The 23,922-nt window shown below is 45.4% G+C and overlaps 1 protein-coding gene across 1 annotated transcript in view; it reads left to right on the top strand.

The window, feature by feature from the left end:
• The first annotated feature begins 15,830 nt into the window (after window positions 1-15,830).
• Window positions 15,831-23,922, top strand: part of MPPED1 (metallophosphoesterase domain containing 1) — a 716,237-nt gene continuing 708,145 nt past the window's right edge. The window contains exon 1 of the mRNA XM_069230050.1: window positions 15,831-16,026. The gene's annotated coding sequence lies outside the window, so the exon portion shown is untranslated. The remainder of the gene's footprint in view (window positions 16,027-23,922) is intronic.

Below are 23,922 nucleotides of genomic sequence, written 5' to 3'. Positions count from 1 at the left end.
CAAATCTTCTAGTATGGGCATATCAGTTCCTATAGTCTAAAACTATACTAAAGGATACATCAGGTTTGGAGACAGGAATAAGGTTCATCAGTGAAAGACAAGGTACTATTATGCCCTAATATTGCAACTGTCCTAAAATTGCTTTAATACCACATTTTGCTTCTGGCTTTATAGGGTATTGAGCCTGTGCATGAGGTTCACTGTGTAAGGAAGTGACATGTGGAATAGAATTCAATAGGGGCAGTGGTAGTTGAAGTCTTAACATAGTACACAGAACACCACAGGTATGAAATTCTGAAACCCTTATATGCAATTTGTTATAAACAAAACATATTAATAAGTTACAATCAGTCCAACAGCAAATTGCCAACATAATCATATAAGAGTTCAAGAAACAACAGACAGGTGTCCATCAACCTTGTGACAAACCACAAGATGCCCAATTCTCTACAGCAGATCATTGCATACACCAACAATAATTCAAAGAACATCTCAGCCTTTCCCTACTCTGAATAAAATACCCCTTAATGAGAACATTAACATCACTAGCTTGAGTTCTCAGTCTGTTTTTTTTTATAACTGTTTTTATTTGCATTTTATATAAACACATTACCATGTCCCATCGGGCAAGAAAACAGTAAAAGCATCGACATAGCAAGGCAGCACAGAGGAAGGTCAAACAAATACAGCTTGGTTGTTTATCATATAAATTGGGGGTAGTATTACCATCACTGTTAGGTCTGTCATTCCAAACACTCAACAGTGCGATCTGCATGCAAATGTCCCTGTCTTCCCAGTATAGCATATCCTACAAATCATAATATTTCTCAGGGCCTGATAAGTCACTTTCTCTGCCATCATGTAGAGATCCATCCCTGCTTTCCATTCGGCTAATGTGGGTGGAGGGTCAGGGGATCCCAGGGCTTTGCCACTTCCCTCTTGGTCACCACTATGCCCAAGTTACAAAAGAGGAGTTTAGGGCGGGCAGATCTATATCCGTTGGGATGCCCAACAATACATAACGTGGGTCAGGCGGGATCTCCACTTCGAGCACCGCCCAAGTTCTTCTAAAATGCTAAACTAATATGTCTGAATATGTGGGCATATCCATAATGTGTGCATAAAGGTGCCCACATCTGCCCGGCAGCGTATGCAGGAGGGATATGGAGCCCTCCCCATTTTGTGGAGACTCGCCCTGTTGTAGTAGGATCTATGCAGAATTTTGAATTGTATTGATCGTAATCTGATATGTATGGCCACTTCGTGTGGGTGCATGAGAGCAACCTCCCAATGAGTCGTCTAAGGACCCCAGGTCATTCTCCCACCTCTCTCAGGCTTTGTAACGTGTCAGGCATGTTGTTAGTCAATGTTTTGTATGTCCATGATATTGTTTTCTCTGCTATTTGGCCCATAAGGAGCCTCCCTTCCAGAGGGGCATATTCCGGGAGGTCCGATATATCTAGGTGCTGTGCCTTCCAGGCGTGAGTTAGTCTGGTATAGTGATATCGTTGCATCTGTTAGAGGTGGTATTCTTCCCGTAGGATGGCGAAGGTCTTTAATGTTCCCTCGTGTATGAGACCTCCCAATTTGGAGATGTCTAGTGTGTCTCAGGCCCGGAAGCCCCGGAGTTTCCCTAGCTCTTTCAAGTTAGTACCCTCCCACAACGGGGTTTCCCGAGTGAGTTTTGCCTGCCAGCCCATCTTTCTCACTGCTTTACGCCAAGCTTCTATCATGAATTGCATGAGCATTAGGAGTAACTGTAACCCTTTCCCTCCATACAGGAAATGCAGGTGTGACTTACGCGCAAATTGACTCCTCTCTAAGAGGTATGTTGTCTGGTCCCCGGGTGTGTGCTCCCAGTCGTTGATCACTATGAGGTGTGATGCCCAATAGTATGCCCTAATGTCAGGCAGTACTATCCCCACATTGTAGGAGTTCTGCTGAAGCGTTTGTAAGGATATTCTGGGGTGGTTACCGCCCCAAAGGAACGTACGGACCACCCGATCTATCTTGTCAAAGATATCCTCAGATTGGTGCACATAAGTGTTCTGAAGGGAGTTTAATAATTTCGTAGGGTAATAATTTTATACATTGCCACTCTACCGAACAGTGTTAAGGGAAGCTTCCCCCATCATTCTGCATCTTTAAGGAGCTGATATAAGACCCTCAGGACATTTCTTTCTTGATACTTGTCATGGTCAAGGAACAAATGAATACCTAGGTAAGTGAAATCATCCCTGTCAATTTGCAGGTTATCTGGGGGTTCTATCTGCTCTTGGTGGCCCCCCACCTGATAGAGGCTCGACTTGGCCCAATTAATTCTCTATCCCGAGTAGGACCCATAATCCTCAAATGCAAATGTGGCCATAATCTAGGGCAGCGTTATTCTTGGGTGAGTGACTTAAAGAAGAACGTCATCCGCATATAATGAGATCTTTTCAGTATCCCCCCTACCCTCATGTACGTGGATGACCGAGATACCTGGATGATTGCGCACTACACAGGCCAAGGGCTCAATCATGAGGGCTAACAGCAAGGGTGAGAGAGGGCACCCTTGGCGCGTGCCTCTCGCAATGGAAAACTGCATTGATTGTCGCCCATGCACCCGAACCGCCGCTACCAGTCCTATATACAGCAACGTGATCCACTCCCTGACCTTTGGTCCAAAGCCAAACCTCTCTAGCCTTTTCATCATGAACGGCCAATGAATTGTGTCAAACGCTTCGTGCGCATCCAGTTAGCAGTAGATGGGGTTCCTCTCGCTCCCTGACAGAGCCAATCCAGGCATGAAGCCTACGAAGATTAAACCTTGTCGACCTCTTGGGCATGAAGCCTGTCTGGTCTTGATGGATCAGAGACAATATGACTGCCACTAAACGAGTGGCAAATATCTTGGCCAGGATTTTCGTCTCTATATTCAAGAGCAAGATTAGACGGGAGGAGATACATTCCTTAGGGTGCTTCCCCTCCTTAGGTATTACCACTATTGTGGCCCTTTTGAAGTCCCATGGAAACAATCGTGTCTCTCTGGGCTCTTGATACATGTGGAGAAGATAGGAGCTCAGAATGTCTGCATTTTTCTTAATGAGTTCTACTGGAAAGCCATTCAGCCAAGGTATCCGTTCGAATTGCATTACAGCTATGGCAGCCTTGATTTCTGATAGATTTATTTCCATGTCTACAGAGTCACTGTCTTTAGCAGACAAACGTGGCAGGGGTATCCCTTGCAGGTAATTCTCCACTAGGAACACGTCTGTGTAGGATGTTGGCCCTCTATGTAGTGTGCAAACCTAGGCACACTATGCAGGGGGTCCAGACAACAACACTTTGGTTTGCAGGGGTGAACACTAGAACACCTAATGCTCTAAGTTTTAAGGTAGCTTGGTCGAGCAGTTAGGCCAAGCTTGGAGTGCAAAGCATTTTTTTTCACAGTATCAAACACACTCAAAGGAATAGCTTGAGACCAATCTATAAAAATACTTCAGGTTTTTATGTAATTTGTAAGACCAAGATTATTAAAATTGGTTAAGTACTATTTGAGATATGAATTTTTGAAGTTTAATACAAATAGCCTTTTGATCATAATCAAGCACCTTAGGAATCAATGGAAGATCACCTTTGAAGATACATATAAAATTGTGCAGTTTGTTTTGCAAGTTCTTCTTTTGCAGGATGGTCGAGGTCATCAGTGGACTCACTGTGCCAGCTGGAGAAGTTCGGGTGGCTCCCGGTTCCAGCGTGAGCAGCAATGGAAGGTCTCTGAAGATGGTGCAGGGCCACTCTGGGGGACCACTTGGAAAAGCACTGCACAGGTAAGTTTAAAGATGGTTCCTTGGGGTTCCCCCTGGAGTGTTGAGGATGCAAGGGGTGGGGGACCCTAAGGGCACAGCGGGTTCTTCATTGCAGGGCACAGACAGGCCGGGTGCAAAGCGACTCAGTGAGCCAGGAGCTGTGCGCAAGGACGCCCTTTGGAGCAGGAGGTAAGTTGGTTCAAGGGTTGTTTCCAGGCCAACGGGGGCACTCAAGCAGGTCTGGGGTGTTCCTGAAGTCCCTTAAATGGGGCTTCCTCCTGGTCCTTTTTCAACCCCAGGGGGGCTGGTTCTCTTGGTGTCTGATATTTGCTGACCAATACCCAGGGTATTGGTACGTTTTGAACACTGGAGGGTGCAGTGCCACCAAACTTGGGACACTTGCAAGGTTCATCCTACTAGTCGTTGGTGTGTCATTTGGTCCAGCAGCGACTTCCAGTTCAGGAGTTAGCAGCTGGTCAGATGAATTACCCTCACTGGCTTGCTGGTTACTTGCTGTTGTAGAGTGGTACCTCCAATCTGGAGGGAGTTGTATGATGAGTTTGTAAGCCTAAAGGTTCTCTGGGGTTCTTTAGAGTTTTTCAGGTTGTCCAGCAGCTCCTCAGAGGCGAATGCCGGGTCCTGGGTGCAGCAGGCAGGGTTTGGCACATTTTCTTTGTTTCAGCAGGTCCACAGTTCTCGTGCCTTGGTTCTTCTTGGTGCTGGTCTTTTTTTGTCCGTCGACTTTGATTACCTGGTCTAGGGATGCCCACTAAATACTAAACTTAATGGGCGTTTTAGGGGGAACGTGGTAGTGACCAATGGGACACCTACCTTTGGGTGGCTATACCCACTACAGTGACCACTTCCTGTCGGAAGTATCACTTCCCTATCCCTGATTGGCTATTTCCCTTCCATCCAAGATGGAGGCAAATTAAATGGAGTGCCCACCTCCCAGGCAACACTTTATGGGCGGTGCCTCCCAGGTGGGGTCACTCCTCCTAGTCTTTGTGTAGTTTCCTGCCTTTGCTCCCACCACAAGTAGGGGTCTGCAAAGGAGATGACCATCTGCTGCTAGCATCAGGCCTTGGGGTTGAGTTTCAAAGGCGGTAAGCCCTTTGAAGCTCGCTGCCAGGGAAGTGCACATTCCTGAGGAAGGGGCTGTTAGCACCTCCACCCAGGAAGGGCATTGTTCTACAAACCAAAGCGACGGATCTCTCCCCCAAGGTTTGAACATTGGGTGTCTGGAGGTGGCAGGCTGGACAGGACCGGTCAGCAACCATGCCAGGGTAGTTAGCTTTCAGGGTACATTTAGGAATAAATCCAATACAGGTACCAGTTTGGATTTATCATTTTGAGTTGTTTGATACCAAACAACCGAGGGTTCAGAGTGGCCATCAGGTAGCTGGGAAAGTCGTGTTGACCAGTGTCCAGCACATTTATTAAAATGGCTGCTCTGTTCACTCACTATGTCCCAGGTTTGGCAAGGACACAGTGGGGGCATATTGCTCACACAGCTAGGCTCTCACATATAATATGGTCCTGCTTTAAGACTGGAAGGCTTGCTAGGGGGGTGTCTTATCCATAGTGTATGCTGTGTATGGTGGACAGGGCGCACAGGCAGTGTGCCATTTCAAGTTTGTGGTTTAGGTTTACACCAGAACAGCCAGCCTGCAATGGCAGTGCTGGGTGCATCTGAATGCATGGCCCTAGAGGGTGGCACAATCAGTGCTGCTTCCCTCAGGGGCCTACCGTTAGTACCCCATGCCCTGGGTACTTAAGTAACTTTTACTAGGGACTCATAGTGGTAGCTAAAGGTGTATCCAATTGTGCAAATGCATCATAACGGTTTTAGGGAAAGAGCTCTGGCCCAGGGGCCCTGGGCACTACAATTTCTAGGCTACATCATACATGAGGCAAAATGTGGGGGGCAAACCATGTCAAAAAGAGGCCTTTTCTCACAGTCTGCACATGTGGGCCTACAGAAAAGTTCCTTGTGGAATGTTGCAAATGCATTAGCGATCTCCAGGTCAATGCTGAAACAGGTCCCATCATGCCCCTTGATGGTATGTACCCATCGGGCTTCCACTTTACTTTGCCAAGGCCAAGCAAGAAGTCTACCTGCTCTATCTCCCGCTTTGTATAGGTGATGTTGTTTCGCCAGATTTTTAGATTTTTCCTCTGGATGCGCTAATGCGTGAAACTCCTTCTGCAGGAGAAGTTTGCACAGGGTATGCGGGTCCATTGTGGCCCCTGAACTCTTCTCTAAATCAAGCAGTTGCTGTTCCATCATTTCCATGTCCCGCCTTTCCCACTTCCGTGTTTGTGCTATATTTTGGGCACTATCTCTGAGAACCACCTTGTAGGCCTACCAAATTGTCTTTATTCTCCTTACAGTATAACTCAGTTTCAATCCTTACTGCTTGAGCTATCTCCTAATCTTTTAACTCCAAGGCGTTCAGCCTCCAGGAACCCCTTTCTTTATGTGGCAGGGTACCAATTGCTAGTCCAAGAGGGGAATGATCTCACAGCCCTGTCGCTAAGTAGTCTGCCTCCTCTATCACTGCCACCTTACCTGCCAGAGCCAGGATATAATCCAGTCTGGAAAAGACTCTATGAGCCTCGGAAAAGTTTGACAATTGTGTGTCCCTAGGGTGACAGTGTCTCCAGAGGTCAGTCAGGCCTACGGCGGTCACCATGTCGTTCAGCGGGGTTCCCTGTGTGGAAGTTGTTGTGTGTTGATCGGTCCTGCTCAGGTTGGTGACATCATTAAAGTCACCTCCTATTAGGTGAACAAGTGAGTTTGATTCTAGTAGGACCTCTGTCACCTTAGCATAAGCCTGCTGTTGAAGTCGAGGTGGAGCGTAAACACTCACTAACGTAATCTCTTCTCTACCCACATCGTCCTTGAACCGCTACAAAAGTCTTGGCGTGATCTCTCCAAATTCTAGCTGTCTGAAACAAGGGGGATCTCCTGATTAGGACTGCCACTCTTCTGGATCAGGTGGTTATTCCGGCGTGTGAGATTATGGAATATACCCCCCTACAAATAAAGCTACAGTATGGGCCCTTGAGAGGGGTTTCCTGGAGAAAGTCTATGTCCGGTTTACGCCTTTTAATATGTGCCACTATCAACCCCGCTTGATTTTATTACCTAGTCAGTTGATGTTCCAGGACAACAAAGTGTACCTATTATTCTCATCCAGCAGGAACGTGTATCTGAAGTCTGCATGGCGTGGCTGACCCTCCCCGAATTGTGAGCCCCGTCACGACCCAGCTTTACCATGTAGTGTTTGTAAGCCCTGGGCAACCATCAAACTTGTAAACTCCCAATACCTCCCACCCCTATCCTCTGCAGATTTTGTCATCCCCAACTAAAGAACTGGTCCGCAGAGGGGCTAGAGAGGTCTGTACTCCCACCCTACCCATGGAAAATTACCACAACATGTAACTTATACCAGTCTTGAAAACGCAAACATCAATGGGCAGTCACTCGATGCTGCTAGAGTGGTTGCTGTGCCGTTCTATCGAGCTGGTTTTGCTCTTGGGGGGAGGGGTCTGCACTTCTAACTCAGTGCCCCAAAGTCAATTAACAGACGGCCAGCGGAGTCTACCCCCTTTAAGCTATTTCTTTAGTGATGTGTGCAGAAATGTCCTGATCCATCGCCCCCTCTTGCAGCCTGGCTATAGCTGAGGCCAGAGGGTGCAATGAGTCAGGGGTCCCGGCTTCTTCGGGCCTGGATGAATCATCTGTCCATGTTATTAATTTGCAAGTCGCATTGCTTCTCATTGTGGTCGTCCCAGCGCCCTCCTCCGAATCTGAGGTTGTGTAACTGGCTGTGTCACGGACTTGGATTTCTGTTGTCTGGAAGGCCTACGCCATCTGTTGGAGTCACGTTCCTTATTTTGGAGTGTCCACTGCAGCCCAGAACAGGCATCTCTCCCGCAGGCTGGTGGGAAGTCTGTTTTCCTCCTCGCCTCACTGCTAGTCAGTCTCGGTCTCGCTTCGAGCCATTCCCAGGCCGCTCCCAGAGTTTGCAAGAAGTGCATCTGTCCTTGAAAGATGACTTCCAGTTTGGCTGGGAAGAGAAGCATATATTGTAAGTGGAGAGTGTGCAGTTTAGCTTTCACAGTGTCAAAGGTGCGTCGCTGGCGCTGACCTTCCCTAGTGTAGTCGGGGAAGATTTGTATCAATTAACTTTTGTAAAGTACCTCCTTCAGTTTCCTGGCATCAGACAAGATTAAGTACTGGTCTTGATAGTTTAAAAACAGTGCTATCACTGGCCTCAGTGGGGCCCCTTGTGGTGGTTTGTTACCCAGTGCTGATGAGTGCGTTCTATTGTAATTGTATTTATATAGCGCTTACCACCCCTGTTGCGGTGTCAACGTGCTTTTTGGCGAATAGCACGCTACTCGGGAACCCAAGAGGAATTGGTGGTGGATTAGTGTAGGGAAATATGAGTACAGTATTAGTATTAGTATGAGTTAATTTGAGGGGAGAATATGTGAGTTTGTTAGCTGGATTGACTAGAGTAATGGAGGGATAGAGGAGTGAAGAATCCAGAAGTGTTAATTGGGAGTTTATAGTAATAGGACGAGGCTTGGGATGAGTAAAGGAGAGATGGAGGAGTGGGGCGTCTGTGGAAAGGGGTTAGGGAGATCATAGTAGCAGAAGGGGGTTTGGATGAGTCAAAGGTGAGATAACTGAGGGAGAATTTAGTAGGGGGGTCATAGTAATAAACTGAGGTGTGGGGTGAGCCAGGAGCGGTAGAGGAGGGAAGAGCTAAGGCAGGGTTGATTTGGAGATCAAAGTAATAGAATGGGTTTGGGATGAGTCAGAGTGGGGATGAAGGATAGATTGACGGGGAGACAGAGAAAAGCTTACAAGAGAGTACATTTCATTTTTTCTTTTTTTTTTTTAAATGTATCTATTTATTTAATTCTATTTATTTTTTTCCTAGTACAGTAGGACTAGAGTAATAAATAAACAGATATGTAAATACATAGAAAGGGAATATAAGTGCAAGGAATATAATAATGGGTATAATAATATGAGAAGTAAAGGTGTATTGTATAAACACAGATTTTCAAGATTTGTAATATTTGATGTTAATTAATAAGTGTACTTTTCTAACATTCATTTATCTTTTCTCAATTTTCAATAGCGAAATGCTTGCTGTTAAATAGTTAAGGTAACATTCACTCATTATGAAAAAAAAAAAGAAAGCAGGGATCTCTAAGTATGTAATATAACAACTTATCTAGGAGCTATGCAATGACCTAAGAACAAGTTAAGTATGGAATAATATACACATATATATATATATACATATACACACACATCCATATACACGCACACCCACACACATCATGAGTAAATATACATTTGTTAAACAAGCTTAAAGAGTATGTGTATAATTTATTATTACGAAATAGTAACTATACATATTTCTTAAAGAACTATACATATCTAGAATATACACATAATCAGATTATAAATATTTATCAACACAGACATATGCAGTGTATTGCTGTTTGGATATGGCGGTTATGAAAGAAAAAGCCAAGTCTTGAGTAGTCTTCCGAAGACAAGATAGTGATCCGTGGATCTTATATTTGGGGGTAATGAATTCCATAGTTTGGCTTCTTGAAAAGAAAAAGGATGTACCACCTGTTGTCTTTTTCTTGTATGGTGGTGTTTTAAGGGGGGCGCCAATCTTGAGCAAAGATTTCTTTGTTGAATGTATTTGGTTATTTTGTTTCTGATGAAAAGTGGTCCTTTTCCATGTATAGCTTTGTGGGTGATACAAAGCAGCTTGAAGGTGGATCTTCTGGCAACTGGTAACCAGTGTAGTGCTCTCAAGGCACGGGAGATGTGGGCTTGTGGTTTTACATGTAATAGTAGCCGGGCAGCTGAGTTCTGAATACGTTGTAGTTTGATCCACGGTAGAGACCATTGGCATAATCCAGTTTAGATAGTACAAGAGAGACAGTAGCCTGCACCTTGTGTGGAAATCCGAGGTGGGGGAAGATGTGTTGCAGAGTCTTCAAGGTGATGAAGCTTGAGTGTGCTAATTTGTCCACTTGGTCATTCATTGTTAACTTGGAGGCCATGGTAATTCCAAGCTTTTTAACTTCCTTGGAAACTTGAGGAAGTGGTCCCAGATCGCCAGGCCAGGCGCATAGTGGGTCATAATGTTTCCTGTTGCTAACTTTGTGTCCAATGTATTGGAGTTATAGCTGTTGTGTATTACCCATGTATAGGCATTCATAATTGACAAAGCCTTTTTTACGCTACTGATGGCAAGACTACTGAGGTAATCACATCTGATAATCTTGCACTGAGTGGCCATTAAGGTAATCTTCTGATTTGGTCACTATTAAAACACTAATAGTGGTAGCACAGGATAATATTAATTGAAGAAAAAGTAGCTCTTATTACAGAAAAGTTTAGAGAAGCCAGTCTTAGATGATTCCCTTTTCACTAGAAATGGGAATCTTAATCCTGCTTGATCGCATGGTCAAAATCAAAACTGCTGTCTTCCACGATCATCACACATTGGATATAATGATATGCTAATCTGATTTTTGTAGCTCTCAAAATGCCAACTATAATAGATTGACACCTCCACATCAGAGGGTCTACCACAGACTTCAGAGTGCCTCAAGAATCCAGTCTATATCCATGGTCTTCAAATGGAGACTCAGGCCAATCACAAATTCAACAACAGGAACGGGGAGACCAAGTTTTTAAACGGATAAGGGTGTGGATTCAGAGGGAGAGGGGCGGTCACCTAACATGGAAGGGGGGGCATAGGTCCGGCTTGGGGGTTGTGAGCCTTATTGGAATAGAGTGCGGACGAGGAAGAGGGGGAGCAGGAGGTTGAGATCACTTTGAAGGTGCGACCCCAGCGGCGAACGTAAGGCATTGGGTCCCTGAGGCAAAAGATGCATGGGGTGCAGGTGACATATGGGAGAACCAGGACATGAAGGTTTCACCAGCTGGGTTGGAAGGCGCAGAGAAGGAGGACTGGTCGGAGGCGCAGCGTGGAGGGTACGGTTAGGGTTTTGAGTTAAAGCTTACCGGCACATCGGGCCTTCTTTGGCAGGGTTAGACAAAAGGGAGCCAATGTGACTCAGGCAGGTTTGCTGCAGCCCCGGGACCCTGGGAGGAAGTGAAGGCAGGGCCCAGTGCGGCCGGCTGGATATCGTCAAAGCAGACAGAAAGACGTGAAAGTCGGCGGCTAAGGTTGGCTTGAGGGGGCTGTGTGGCGGACAGGGTTTTACCCTCCGGCGCCGCGGTTCCGGACAGTCAGTGGTCTGGCCTAACAGTACGGCTGTGAGGGCTGAGGACGGCCCCTAGGCAGCCGTCGCTGGAGGCGGATTACCCAGCAGCCGGTGAGAAAAAGGCTAGGGTTTTGGAAAGTGCCCTGCCAGGTGAGTGTGGTGGAGGTGTCTGCGAGGAGTTTTTGGATTATGACAAGGACAGTGTAGAGAAGGGAGCGTTACGGGAGGACCAGGAGAAAGAGTGGTGGAACTAAAAAGGGGAGGATACGTAACTTTGTCCCTCAGTCGTTTCAGGTACCAGACACCTTGGTGGTAACCGAACGATTGGCAAGGTGGATGGCTCAGGAACGGCCCCTGTCTTTGGCACCGGGTAAGGAAATGGAGGTGAAGCGCTTTGGTGTGGTATCAGTGGCGACAGCGGACAGTTCTGGGGAGCGCTTGCATAAAGGGGTGTATGTTCTGGATGTCGGGTCGGCCCGGAAAAGGGAGGAGACACTGGGTGCAGGTGCAACTGAGGAGTCAGATAAGGCGAAAGAGGAAGAAAACACAGGGAAAGTAGGTGGGAAGGTGAAGCAACTGCCCTACATTGGTACAGCAAAACCCCTGGGGGCCTACCTTATGGCAGCCACAAAGGAGAATATTTGGAAGGGGGAATACATTGAAATGTTAAAACTGTTGCATAGAGGTCTGGTCAAAAGAGGGCCCAAAAGAGGAGGAGTAGGAATTGGCTAAGCGCCCAAGAGTCCCGGTGACTATTAAAAATTGGACTGCTGCATTTTTAACATTTGCAAGAGTGTATTGCAAGTGTTTTCCTGAGAGGTCTGTTGCGCTTTCCTAGTATATGGACGTTATTCGGAAGGCGCAACTAAATTACAGGGGGTAAGCTTGGGCATAATACAAGGAATTTTGGGCTCGCATGGCGGCAGATTAAGAAGTGCAATGGGGGAGATTGAGGCAGATTTATGGCAGCAGACGATGGGGCCTTCCAAATTTGGCAAAACCATTTTTACGGCTAGTGTGTTACCTATTATGTATCAGCACTTTTTTTGAGCGCCCCACCCAGGGTGGGGCTAGCGCAGGCGAAAAGGGAGGGTCAGGCACAGCAGGGAGCAGGGCAGCGAAGATGGGAGTGTGTTGGGATTACAAGAAGGGACTGTGTACACGTGAATATTGTAAATTTAGACGTGAGTGCTCACGAGGCGAAGGGAGACATGCGCTTATCAACTGCTACAGCGCAGGCAACCAGGGCTCTGGACAGGGGCAGTCTTATGCAGGGGGTACACAAGGGGGTGAAGGTCCTGCCAGGCCAAGAGGGGGGCAAGGTCCTTTGGGAAAAAGCTCTTACTCCAGTTAGGGTAGACAGGCTTTGATTTTGGTTGGAGCGATAGGACGATAGACGAATGGGACAGGTGTTGTTGTGGGGGTTTCTCCAAGGTTTTGATTTTGGATACACAGGGCCTAGGCAGAGACGTTGGGCCGAAAACTTGCAGTCGGTCTGGGGAAAGGAGGAGCTTGTGCGGCTCAAACTGGAAAAAGAGGTGGCTGAGGGGCGCATGGAGGGTCCTTTTTCAGACTGGCCCTTTGAAAACCTCATTGTTTCCCGATTGGGGTGGTTCCCAAGAAGGAACCGGGGCAATATCGTTTGATTCATCACCTACCCTGGCCGGAGGGTTCTTCAGTTAATGATTTCATTCTGGAGGAGATCACTAAGGTGTCGTATGCGTCCGTTGACGTGGCCATTGCTATGCTGGAGTCCCTGGGCTCCGATGCCTTACTGGCAAAGACAGATACAAAATCTGCTTTTAGGCTGCTGCCAGTGAGTCCTTGTGATTTTGAGCTGTTGGGCATTCAATTTCAAGGGAGTTGGTACGTGGACAAAGCGCTCCCTATGGGCTGTTCAATTTCTTTCTCGCTATTTGAGTGTTTTAGCACATTTATGCAATGGATCTTTGAGACAATCACGGGGCACCGGGAAGTTACACATTACTCGGATGATTTTTTCTTTGTGGGACCTAAGGGTTCAGACTGTTGTGAGGTGGTGCTCTGCCAGTTTCAGGAAATCATGGGGGACATGGGCATACCCCTGGCCCCTGAGAAAGCGGTTGGGCCCTGTAAGGCTTGGCGTTTTTGGGCATTGAACTGGATACAGAGGCCATGGTGGTCCGGTTACCAGCAGAAAAACAGACAGCTATGATTGAGACAGTACGGGACATGAAGCGACAAAATAAGGTGATGGTCAGGGACGTTCAGGTACTGCTTGGGCACCTTAACTTTGTGCGTTGGTGGTAAGAGCAGGGAGGACATTTTGTAGGAGAATGGGCATGGCTCTGTCAGGATACCGTCTATCACAACATCATGTGCCGCTCAGCCCGGGGGTGAAGGAGGATTTCAGGTGTGTTTTTTTTAATCTTCCAATGGTAAACCATTACAGACATGGCCGGTACGCGATTGGGACATTCAAATTCTCTCAGATGCGTCGGGGCGTCAGGCTTTGGGCTGTACTGGCAGGGCAAATAAAGAAATGCACACTTTTTGTAAGGAAAAAGGGTTCACATATTTGGAGCATAGAGACCTACATTTTGAGGACAAGGAGTTTTTTTTAGGGGTGACGGAGAACACCTGTCCTTCATGGACATGGAGTTGTACCTGCTCCAGATGAAGGAGGTATTGAAAGTATTGTTCAGGGAACAATAAAAAAATAAAAATAAAATAATAACACTAAAGGGGTAGCAGTAGGTCAAGCAGTGACTGATCAGTGACGGACAGGGGGGCAGAAAAAGGGGAGGTCCCCACTTTTTCTGGTGGCAGAGACAGAGACTGTTCACATGACAACGATAATGGATGGACAGCAAATCTGCCAAGACAACTTCAGATTGGAAGGGGGTGGACAGCAACAAGACAACACAGACAGGAAATTTGGCATTAGGGGTTGGAGACTTGTAGGGTCAATGGGTAGGTGGCAGCAAGAGACTATTAAGGTGACAAAACGGATTCAACAAAGAAAGTGTTACAAAAAAGAAGAGTATTAACAAACTGCAAGGTTAAGGGAAAGGGAGGGGGAAGCGTTTTGGTTAGGTAAAATTGGATGTATAGTGAGGTGGTTAGGTTTGTGAGGCATGAAACCAGTGTACTGATTTTGTAAATTCACCTGTTTCCAATAAAGCGGCCTTTTACACACAAAAAAGGTGTAGTGGTGCTATTTCTCCTCTTCCCCAAGGGGATCCTGGGGGGGGGGGGGCAGATTGCCAAAGAAATGAGGTCTGCCCATCCCAGGAGGTTTAGGGAAGGTGGTATGGCCCACGGGCGCCGTTTTTGGGCGCTTTTGGGGCAGTGGGTTTGGCAATATATAGAGGGACATTTTGTAGAATGTCACCATTATGGGGAAGGTGACACAGTGGCAGGTTTAGGTTGTAAAACATCCCCCCCCCCGCCCTCCCAGCAGCAGGGGTTTTTCCTAGAGGTGTAATTTTTTGGAGGTGATAAACGGAAAATCGAGAGGTGCCTTTTTGGATAATGGGTGCACGAGGGTCGGCATTTGTATTTTGTCGCTGGGACAGGTGCAGGCGGAGACAGAGACTGTTCACATGACAACGATAACGGATGGACAGCAAATCTGCAAAGACATTTTCAGATTGGAAGTGGGTGGACAGCAGCAGGACAACACAAACAGCAAATTCGGCATTCGCGGTTAGAGACTTGCAGGTTCAGTAGGTAGGTGGCAGCAAGAGACTATTAACGTCAAAAAACGGATTCAACAAAGAAAGCGTTACAAAAAGGAAGAGTATTAACAAACTGCAAGGTTAAGGGAAAGGGAGGGCGGATGGCAGGGGATGGGGGAGCGTTTTGGTTAGATAAAATTGGATGTAGTGAGGTGGTTAGTTTTGTGAGGCATGAAGCCAGGGTATTGATTTTGTAAATTCCTGTGTTTCCAATAAAGCGGCCTTTAACACACAAAAAAAGTGTAGAGGTGTTGTTTCCCTCTTCCCCAAATCCACAGCAAGTTTAAGCCAGATCAGTTGGAGGGCAAACCCTAGCCTTACCTTCAATCGAGCAGATACAATTTTGGAAGGGTGAGGAACTTTTGTATGCGTTTATGCATTCCTCTGGAGTGAAAGGGCTGAGACAAGCAGCACCTTTTCACCATTCACTTAAGAGAATGAAGAACTCATCTAAAGATGTGCATGAAAAAAAAAAAAACTACCCACCTCCGATAATTCTCTAAGTAGAGTCCCATTCAATAATGCAAAATATTTATTTGGGATAAGATTATTTTCTTTATCAAGATGTAAATATAATCAATAAACTTCAAACATTATAAGATTTCATTCATTATGTAAAAGAGCTTCTGGAGGGAGGGGGTAAGTTTTGTTTATCCCTGCCCCACCCCATATCGAGATATGTCAGGGGCCCCTTTGTTTTCAGTACTCGTATAACGCTGTTCCATTCCCCTCTAGAAATATGGTTTCGATATGTAAATTGTGCCAATTGAAAGATGCCATTTGTGCATATAGCATTACCAGAAACACGTATGCGCTTAGAAAAGGGCATTTTAACTTGGAGACGGAAAAGGGCAAACGTGCCCGTCTACCCTTGCCACCTGTCAAAGCCATTTAGATTGTCCACTGGCCACTTTTAATTTGGAGATACGCAATCTTATTTTGGAGATACGCAACACAGAACCGGCTTAGAGAGAAGAAAACATGTTTTCTTAGGATTAGTCTTGCTCGAGCTGTCTGTGTCTACGCTCACATCCCCAAAGAATCCCGGCTGGAGACGCCTGCAGACAGCCCTCTCTCAACGGCCTGCACACCATCTGAAACGGGGTGTATGCACAAGAAGAGGCGAAAAGCTACTTGAATACTACACATAACATAAACAAGACGAACACGGACTGTAGCGGTGGAGCCAAGGTTTTGTTTTCATATCCCGACCGCAGCAGTTTCCTCAGCTGGTAAGAACCACTGCCGCTTCCTCCATTCGCAACCTGCTGGTGCCGCCGGCCGAGCGATTGAACTGCGCCACGAGCTGCGGACCGCTGAAGTGACCGCTTCCGACTCATAAGCCCCTCCTCTATTTTGAAATTGTGCCCTTGGCGGAAGGTCTAGGTAGGTTTTCTCCGTTGCTGCACGCGCTGTAGCCTTACCTACCACAAGAACAGAAATCTGACTTAAAACAAGCCACGTTTTCGGAGGGTTTATGCAGCTTTTACTCACAGTAAAAGCACGAAAGCCACACGCAGAAGTGTTTCATTAAATACGCATCTAACACACGATGAAATGTTTAAACATTTGGTATACCGTCGATATATTGTACGCATGCGTGGGTAGAAACGTCCGTGAATTAAAAAATGATCAGGCTGTTGATAAATGAACGTATGGTGCTATGTTTGTTATTTAAGCTAACCTATAGCTCTTGTTTATACAAATAGACATATGCGCCTTATTGTATTTCGAGTAAGCGTCCGTTCCTTAAATAGACATATTTTCGTTTTTTCCCCGCCATGAACTAGGGGAAAACAGAGCTACTTTTTTTATTTTGTATTTTATTTTTTTGAGCTGTGCAAGGCACGTTGTTTTTGTCCTTCTGAACTGGACTCATTGCTGCTTTTGTATCTGACATTGGAGTTTGCACTTTATCTTTGGTCTGACTCTAAAACACTTTCATATAATTGGTGACCTCTTGTTAACCCAAAAGACACAACACACCCATCCAGAGCTTACAGAAAAGAGCTTTACATAAGTCCTCTTCAACCTTTGTCTTATTTGGGTGAGCCCCGTCCACGCATTGGCTTGTCGGGCTGTCCGTCATGGCAGCAAACAGGATTTTGCAGACGCGTACATTATCTAATTTACACTTTAGAAAGAAGTTCGTGTTCACATTCACTTTGGCTCAGCCCGTTATTACTTTGATTCTCTATTGACTCTGCCCCATCTTGTACATCAACAACACTTTCATAAATGTGGCAACAGACTTGATTCAGACAGGAGACTCCGATTTTTACAGTCAAAAGTATTTTTTTTTTGTTTCTCCTGCTAAAATTGTCTCTTCTTCAATGGGAGTTAAAGGGGAAATAAATTCCCCCGTTTATTCTTTTACAAATCTAACTTTAAGTGTTTACATACTGTGCCCTGTGCATTATTTTTCTCTGCATGCCATTGAGAATGAGATATATGGGCCCTCGCAAACACATGTGTACATGCCCTCACATTTATTTTACTACCGTAAGGCATGATCTTGTCCCTGTGGGATTCTGTCGTGACATGATGACACACTTTTCCCTGCAAAGTTTGGTTGTCTACAATAGATATGATTTTCTTAGCACTACTGACGGACAGGCTCCAAAGCAGCTGCAAATATTTGTGGCTTTGTACATGAAAACTCTCGAGGTAATGGATACAGTGTATTCAATTAGGTATTATTCAGGTATACAATTAATTAGTTAAATATTGCCATGAAATGTTACCACAGTTTGATCTGAACTAAGCTGAATCTATTTATCCATGTAGCTGCAGGCCTCATGACCAACATGTTTTCATCTTCTTTAGCTAAGCTGGGCCTACTCAAAAGCTGATTTGGTAGCGCAAGTTAACAGCCTCATTACATTGTCAGGAATGGGGCCGTTTTAAACTATTGTGCCATTTAAAAAAAGTTTTGCTTGAGTTTTATTATTTGTATTTCTTTTCTCTTTAATTGATACTTTGTATGGTCTTAGTGAACAATTAATTAAATACACGGCTTATTAAAATGCATGACAAATAATTTTGTGTCACTTGGTAAGGGGAGTGAGGTTATAAGGTAGGGGTAGGGCTACTCTTCTCTTGGTAAATTTTCATTGTGTCAAGGTGTCCTTGGTGATATGTGAGAAAAGCTGCCATGTGGCCCCATGCGCTGCACACCACATGCAGTTGTACCTGCTTGCGTTTTTATTCAGTGAAACTTTACATGCTCTTATTTAAACCCATTCTTAAAACAGTAGAAGGATTCAGGCCACACAATTAAAGCTCTATTGTCTGCAAAGCAAGGACTAGTCAAGATTTCACTCAGAGTGTCACTGACAGCTTACTCTTCTTAAATAACCTTCTTTTTGAGAGACAGATCCTATTGTAATTGAATTATGACATTTCTACCACATGAATCTCCAAAACATTTTAAATAGTCCAAGGAAGCATACTATCTCTTTAATGTCAGATGACCTCCATTCATCTCTGTGAGGTTTATACCTGACTTACCTGTGTTTCAACACCAGACTACTGTCATCTAATCAGTATTGGTTTCTTTGTAAAGTGAACACAATGCTGTGAGTTTTAGGAAGATCAAAGGGAGCACATTCTACTTTTCCATGATTTTAGGGTTGAGGCTCAAGAGTAGGAAAAAGAGTCTCCTGGATTATTGCAAGTGTGCCTAAAGACACACTTGACTGGATGGTTGTGGAGCCCAGCCAGTCTACAGTTTGTAAAATAAAACACAACATGTCAGGGGTCTTCAGTCTAACATTTTTTTAATGCAAAAATAGTGACCAGCCAAACAAAATCAGCAGATGACAATTGTCAATTCAAGGGACATCTGCTCAAAATCCTTGGCGAATATAATTCTAAATTCTGTCCACATAACACATATTTTCATACTTGTTTTCCCCGTGCAAGTCAACTGAACATGAACATGTGATAGAAACTGTTACTTCAACAAAACTAATAAGCAAGAGGCAGGATCTTTTCACAAGAAGAATTTGAGGAGTCCTTGAAACACAGGTAGTGATACACAAACATACTTCAGAACACACTTCTTTCTGAAAATCATGCTTTTGGTTTCCAACATTGGAAGTGAGGCTACGCTTTAGTACATAATGCAGAAAATGTGCAAATGCAAAACTGTAAATACAATGGCTATTGGGTGTATGGAAATCATGAAACAGCTTGCATATTATGGCAAGTGAATACTTCAAATTATTACAAGAACAGCTTTAAAACTTGGTTACGTGATAATTCAGTACACATTAAGCAGAGACGTGGATTAAAGCATTTGGTATTGAAGGCTCTGAGATTAAAATGAAACCAGTTCTGGAGTTATTTGATTGTGTATGTTGATTGAGGTGTTGGGTCAGTATGTGCAACATTTTGTCTCTACAGTAGCAAAGAACCCCCCTTTGTAATACTAGATGGTAATGTACAGCCATTTATTCGACATGAGCATAGATTTATGAGCAGCCAATAGATGAGTGATTAATACCAGGGCAATTGTGGTAGTGTTTTCACCTTCTTCCGTTATTTCAGCATTGTGTCTAGTCTGTTGAACAGGCACTTACAGTGGCAAGATAATAAAAAATAATTTGTTAATTTCGGATACCTCATGGCAGCCCAGCTACCTATGAAGAGGGTGAATAGTCTGGTAACAGGTCTCAGTTCACCCTTTCTGCAGACCAGGGTAAACCTAGTCCCAAAGATGAAATGCAGTTATCATTCTTGATGTCTGTGTTCGTGTAACATTAGATTGGTGGGAAGCCTGTGTTTATTCAGAGGAGACTCAATGTCTTGTGCTTCTACAACAGTACAACACTCACTTCACTCACCCATAACCATACTTTGATTACTTGGTTTACGGTGCTCACAAACCATTGCACACTGAGACATGGCGAGGTGCATCACACCAGATTGGTAACAACCACATGGATTGTCATACTTATCAAGGGCTTGCTAAGACTGGGGCAAAATACTATTACATTCTGACAGCCTGTGTCCATGGTAGAAAAGGTTAAGGCAAGTTTTGTTCTTTTAAAGAGCACTCAGATCAAGAGCACATTTTCTCACACGTCCACAGGCATGCAAGTGCAGGTCAAACAAGAGTTGACATTAATTGTTTGTAATTTTCTAGCACAGCGCATAAGAGTCATTACATAGACAAAGTGGAGGCTTTGCCCAATCCAGGTTAAGTACATTTCGACCTTTGAATATCAACTTGTTGCAAAGCGATGATATATGCCACCACCAGCCAAATGATTACTACAGCGGCAAAGATAGCAGGCCAAAAGCTCAAAAGGGTGTAATATCTAGGAGAAGGTTGCTTACCTCGGACAGGGGTGGTAATGCGGCATGATTGTAGGTAAAACATTGTGTGACTATGGAGCAGTAGGCAGAGAGGATGGGCATGGATGACCTGTCCCGCTGGCAAGTGGTAAGATAGTAGAGGCAGTCTCAGAGAGGGTCCTAGTCAGGGATAAGGCACTGGCCCGGAAGCAGGGGCCTTTAGGTGCAACTGCTTGCTTGCGATGAGGTAAGTGGATTCATGTTGCCAGACCACGACATTTGATGACTGTGTTAGTGATAAGCACAGTCTGGTAGGGTACATGCCTGAGTGGTTGTAGAACAGTGTTCCTCTGGTGCACACAAAGCGTGGTGGTCTCCAAGCTGGATTGAGTGGCTGGCCTTGGCTAGACACTCATGCAGGGTTGCTCGGATCTGAGAACAGAAACTGTAGAGACAGCGTATGAACATTCTGCAATATTTTACGAGTGCTTCATTAGTTATTGTAAACCTAATATTGCATTTTAGCTTGCTACATAGACTCTTTTCTATTTATCTTATAGTCTTCTTGCTTTTAAACCTTTGTTTAAATTAACAAAATAGCTGATGTACGCTGAAAGGGTTGAGTTAGGTCAGTCATTTCACAAGTATTGAAACTGAAATGCATATGGGATGCATCAGATTTTGCCTGCATCAGTGTAATTTTTATGTAGAGGGGTTCTTTGTACAAGTGCCACCAATGAGATCTCCAGGTGTAAAATTTGAATGTGCATTATCTAAAATGGTTTTCTTACGCAGTACACTTGCATTCTGCTCTGGTTTAGACATTTGGAAAGACCAAAATTCCAGAGTACCTTATTCTTTCTTATCTTTTCGCTGAAATGGCTAGGTATATGAATGTCTGAAGCCACATTCATACAACCAACCTAAAAAAAGGCTAGGATTAAATCCATAGTTTTTAAACATTGTTCAAATTTGCGAAAGAACTAGTATATGCTGAAAGGGTTGAATTAGGTCTGTCTCTGCACAAATGTTAAAATGCATATGGGTGCATTATGCATGCCTTGATATTTTTTTTTTAATCCGGAGAGGATTTCTTCCTACAAGTGTAACCAACGTAATCTGTAGGTGCAAACTTCTAAAGTGTATAAGCTAAAATGTTTTTCCTAAGCATAACACACGCATTCCACTCTGGTTTGGGCAGTCTTAAAAAATTCCAGAGTTCCTTATTCTTCTTTTATCTCCTAAATGGCTTGTGGCACATGAATGGCTGCATGTCCGTAGCCAACCCTAAAAAAACACTATGTAGGAAGCTGGCTCTGTATATACCATACCAAAATGAGGTATGGGGTGCACAGAGTCCAGTGGATCCCCAGACGCTTTACAAAGGCTAAAGAAGATAATACTAATGCTCTCTTTTGTGGTAGTGTGGTTGAGCAATTAGGCTTATCAGAGGGTAGTGCTAAGCATTTGTTGTACACACACAGTCATGAAATGAGGCACACACTCAATGACTAACACCAGGCCAATGTTTTTATATATCAAAAATATACTTTGTTACTTTATTTCTAGAACTAAAAGGATCTTTGTTGCAGGTAAGTATAGTTTCAAGAATGCTTTCAACTTTGTTTAGAATTCACAGATAAACAGTTTACAGGTAAGTAATACTTTTCAGTTTCAAAAGTGGACACAGTGCAATTTCTCATAGAAATCAATGCAGTCCAAGGGGAGGAACTGTAACAACACAATTCACAGGTAAATACTTGACTTACGATCCCAGTCTTCAGGAGTTAGGGTTGTCTGCAGGACAAAGTGTAGGAAGACACCAAGGGTGCACCACCGCCAACACGGAACCGGTTGGGTGCCGAGGTCAAATTTGGTGTCAGGCGCCCAATGGAATCCTATGGAGACTGTGCGCTTAGGAAAAAAACGCTGGCAGGTAAGTACCCGCGATTTCAGGGCACAGACCTTGGGGGTTTAGATCAGCACCTGGGGGAGCTACAGGTTAGTACCAAACACACCCTCAGCTTCACAGTGACGACCGGGTGTAGGATGCAAACACAGCATTGGGCGACCAATGCTTTCCAATGTGGAAACCACAGCAGGCTTGGTCCAGGGAGCTGACTGAAGAAAACCAGATGCTGGATAGGTAAGTAGAGAGCCCACTGGACGTTGCTGGACCATCGATTGGGTTCCCCAAGGCCAGGGGGCTCCGGATGCAGGGGTACCTTTAGGTGTCAGGAAATCTTCATCAGATCTGGTCACAGTCAGTGAGGTCCTCTGGATGTAGGCGGCAGGTCTTGTGTTGGTCAGGAGGGGTCAACCCAGGGTGGACTCGGGGTCAGAATCGCTTGGGGACCCTCTCTGGTCCAGTGGGCCACTTGGACTCAGACCATCGGTGTCAGGTACAGAGTTTGCAGGACTCGTAGATCCCAGGTGGTTCTGGAGTCATTCTTGGATGTTTCTTGTGGACAGAGCTGCTGTCCTCAGGAGATCTTGGTCCTTGGGTAGGCAGGCAGACCTCTGAGGGTCTGTATAGGTCGCTGGTCCTGCAGGACGAGTCATATTCTTGTAGCAGTGTTCTTTGAAGCTGCAGACAAGCCGGTAGGGCTGGATCCAAGTCAGTTGTCATCTGGAGTCTCCTCTGCTGGTGCTCCTCTTCAGTCCTTCTTCTTGTTATATCGCCAGGAATCTGAAGAGAAAGGTTAAGGGGTGCCCCTAAATACTAGATTTAGGGGTGTTACCGTGGTCAGAGGGCAGTAGACAATGGCTACTGCCCCAGAGGGTGGCTACACCCTTCCTGTGCCCACTCCTTTTGGGAAGGGTGACACATTCCTAACCCTATTGGCCAACCTCCTCCAAAACAAGATGGAGGGTTCTGCCAGGAGGGGTTTACCTCAGCTCTGGACACCTTACTAGCTAGCTAGCTGGGGTGGGCACACCTCCTGGTGTTTACTAATTTTCCTGCCGACATGCTGCCAAAAGTGGGGCCTAGTGGGGGGGGCAATCCTAGCTAGCTGGAGTGCCCTGAGGCAGTGAATCCCGAGGCAGGAGCCTTTGAGGCTCACAGCAAAGTTTTGCAGTTCCTTCAGGGGGGAGGTGGGAAGCACCTTCACCCAGAACAGGCTTTGTTCCTGACCCCAGAGAGCACAAATACTCTCACCCCATAGGGTCAGAAACTTGTCTGTTAGTGGCAGGCTGCCACAACCCGGTCAGCCCTATAGTAGAGGGTTAGGTAAAATACAGGGAGCATCTCTAAGATGCCCTTTGAATGCATTTTTCAATAAATCCAACACTGGCATCAATGTGGCTATGCCCTCACCTGTGGTATAGTGCATCCTGCCTTAGGGCTGTAAAGTCTGTGACTTACCTATGCCACAGGCAGTGGCTTGTGGACATGGCACTCTGAGAGGGATGCCATGTTGACTTTACCTTTTTCTCCCCACCCACGCACACAATCTGCAGTGGCAGTGTGCATGTGTTTGGTGAGGGGTCCCTTAGGGTGGCACAATACATGGTGACGCCCTTAGGGACCCTCACTGGTTACAGGGCCCTTAGTACCATTGGTACATTTTTCAAGAGACTTAGTTGTGTGCCAGGGGTGTGCCAATTGCGCAAGCAGTGGTACAGTTTAGGGAAAGAACACGGGTGCTGGGGCCTGGTTAGCAGGATCCAAGCACACAGTTAAGTTAGCATCAACATCAGGCAAAACGTGGATGGGTAGCCATGCCAAAAGGGGCACTTTCCTACAACCTAGGATTAAACCCATAGGCAAATTCTAGAGAAAGATTCTCCAGCCATGTGTTGAATGTTCACAGATGCAGCAGTTG

Source organism: Pleurodeles waltl, chromosome 4_1, assembly GCF_031143425.1.
Source record: "Pleurodeles waltl isolate 20211129_DDA chromosome 4_1, aPleWal1.hap1.20221129, whole genome shotgun sequence".
Classification (NCBI taxonomy): Eukaryota; Metazoa; Chordata; class Amphibia; order Caudata; family Salamandridae; genus Pleurodeles; species Pleurodeles waltl.
Note: the sequence above shows the minus strand (reverse complement) of the source record. Positions and strands in the feature narration are given on the sequence as shown.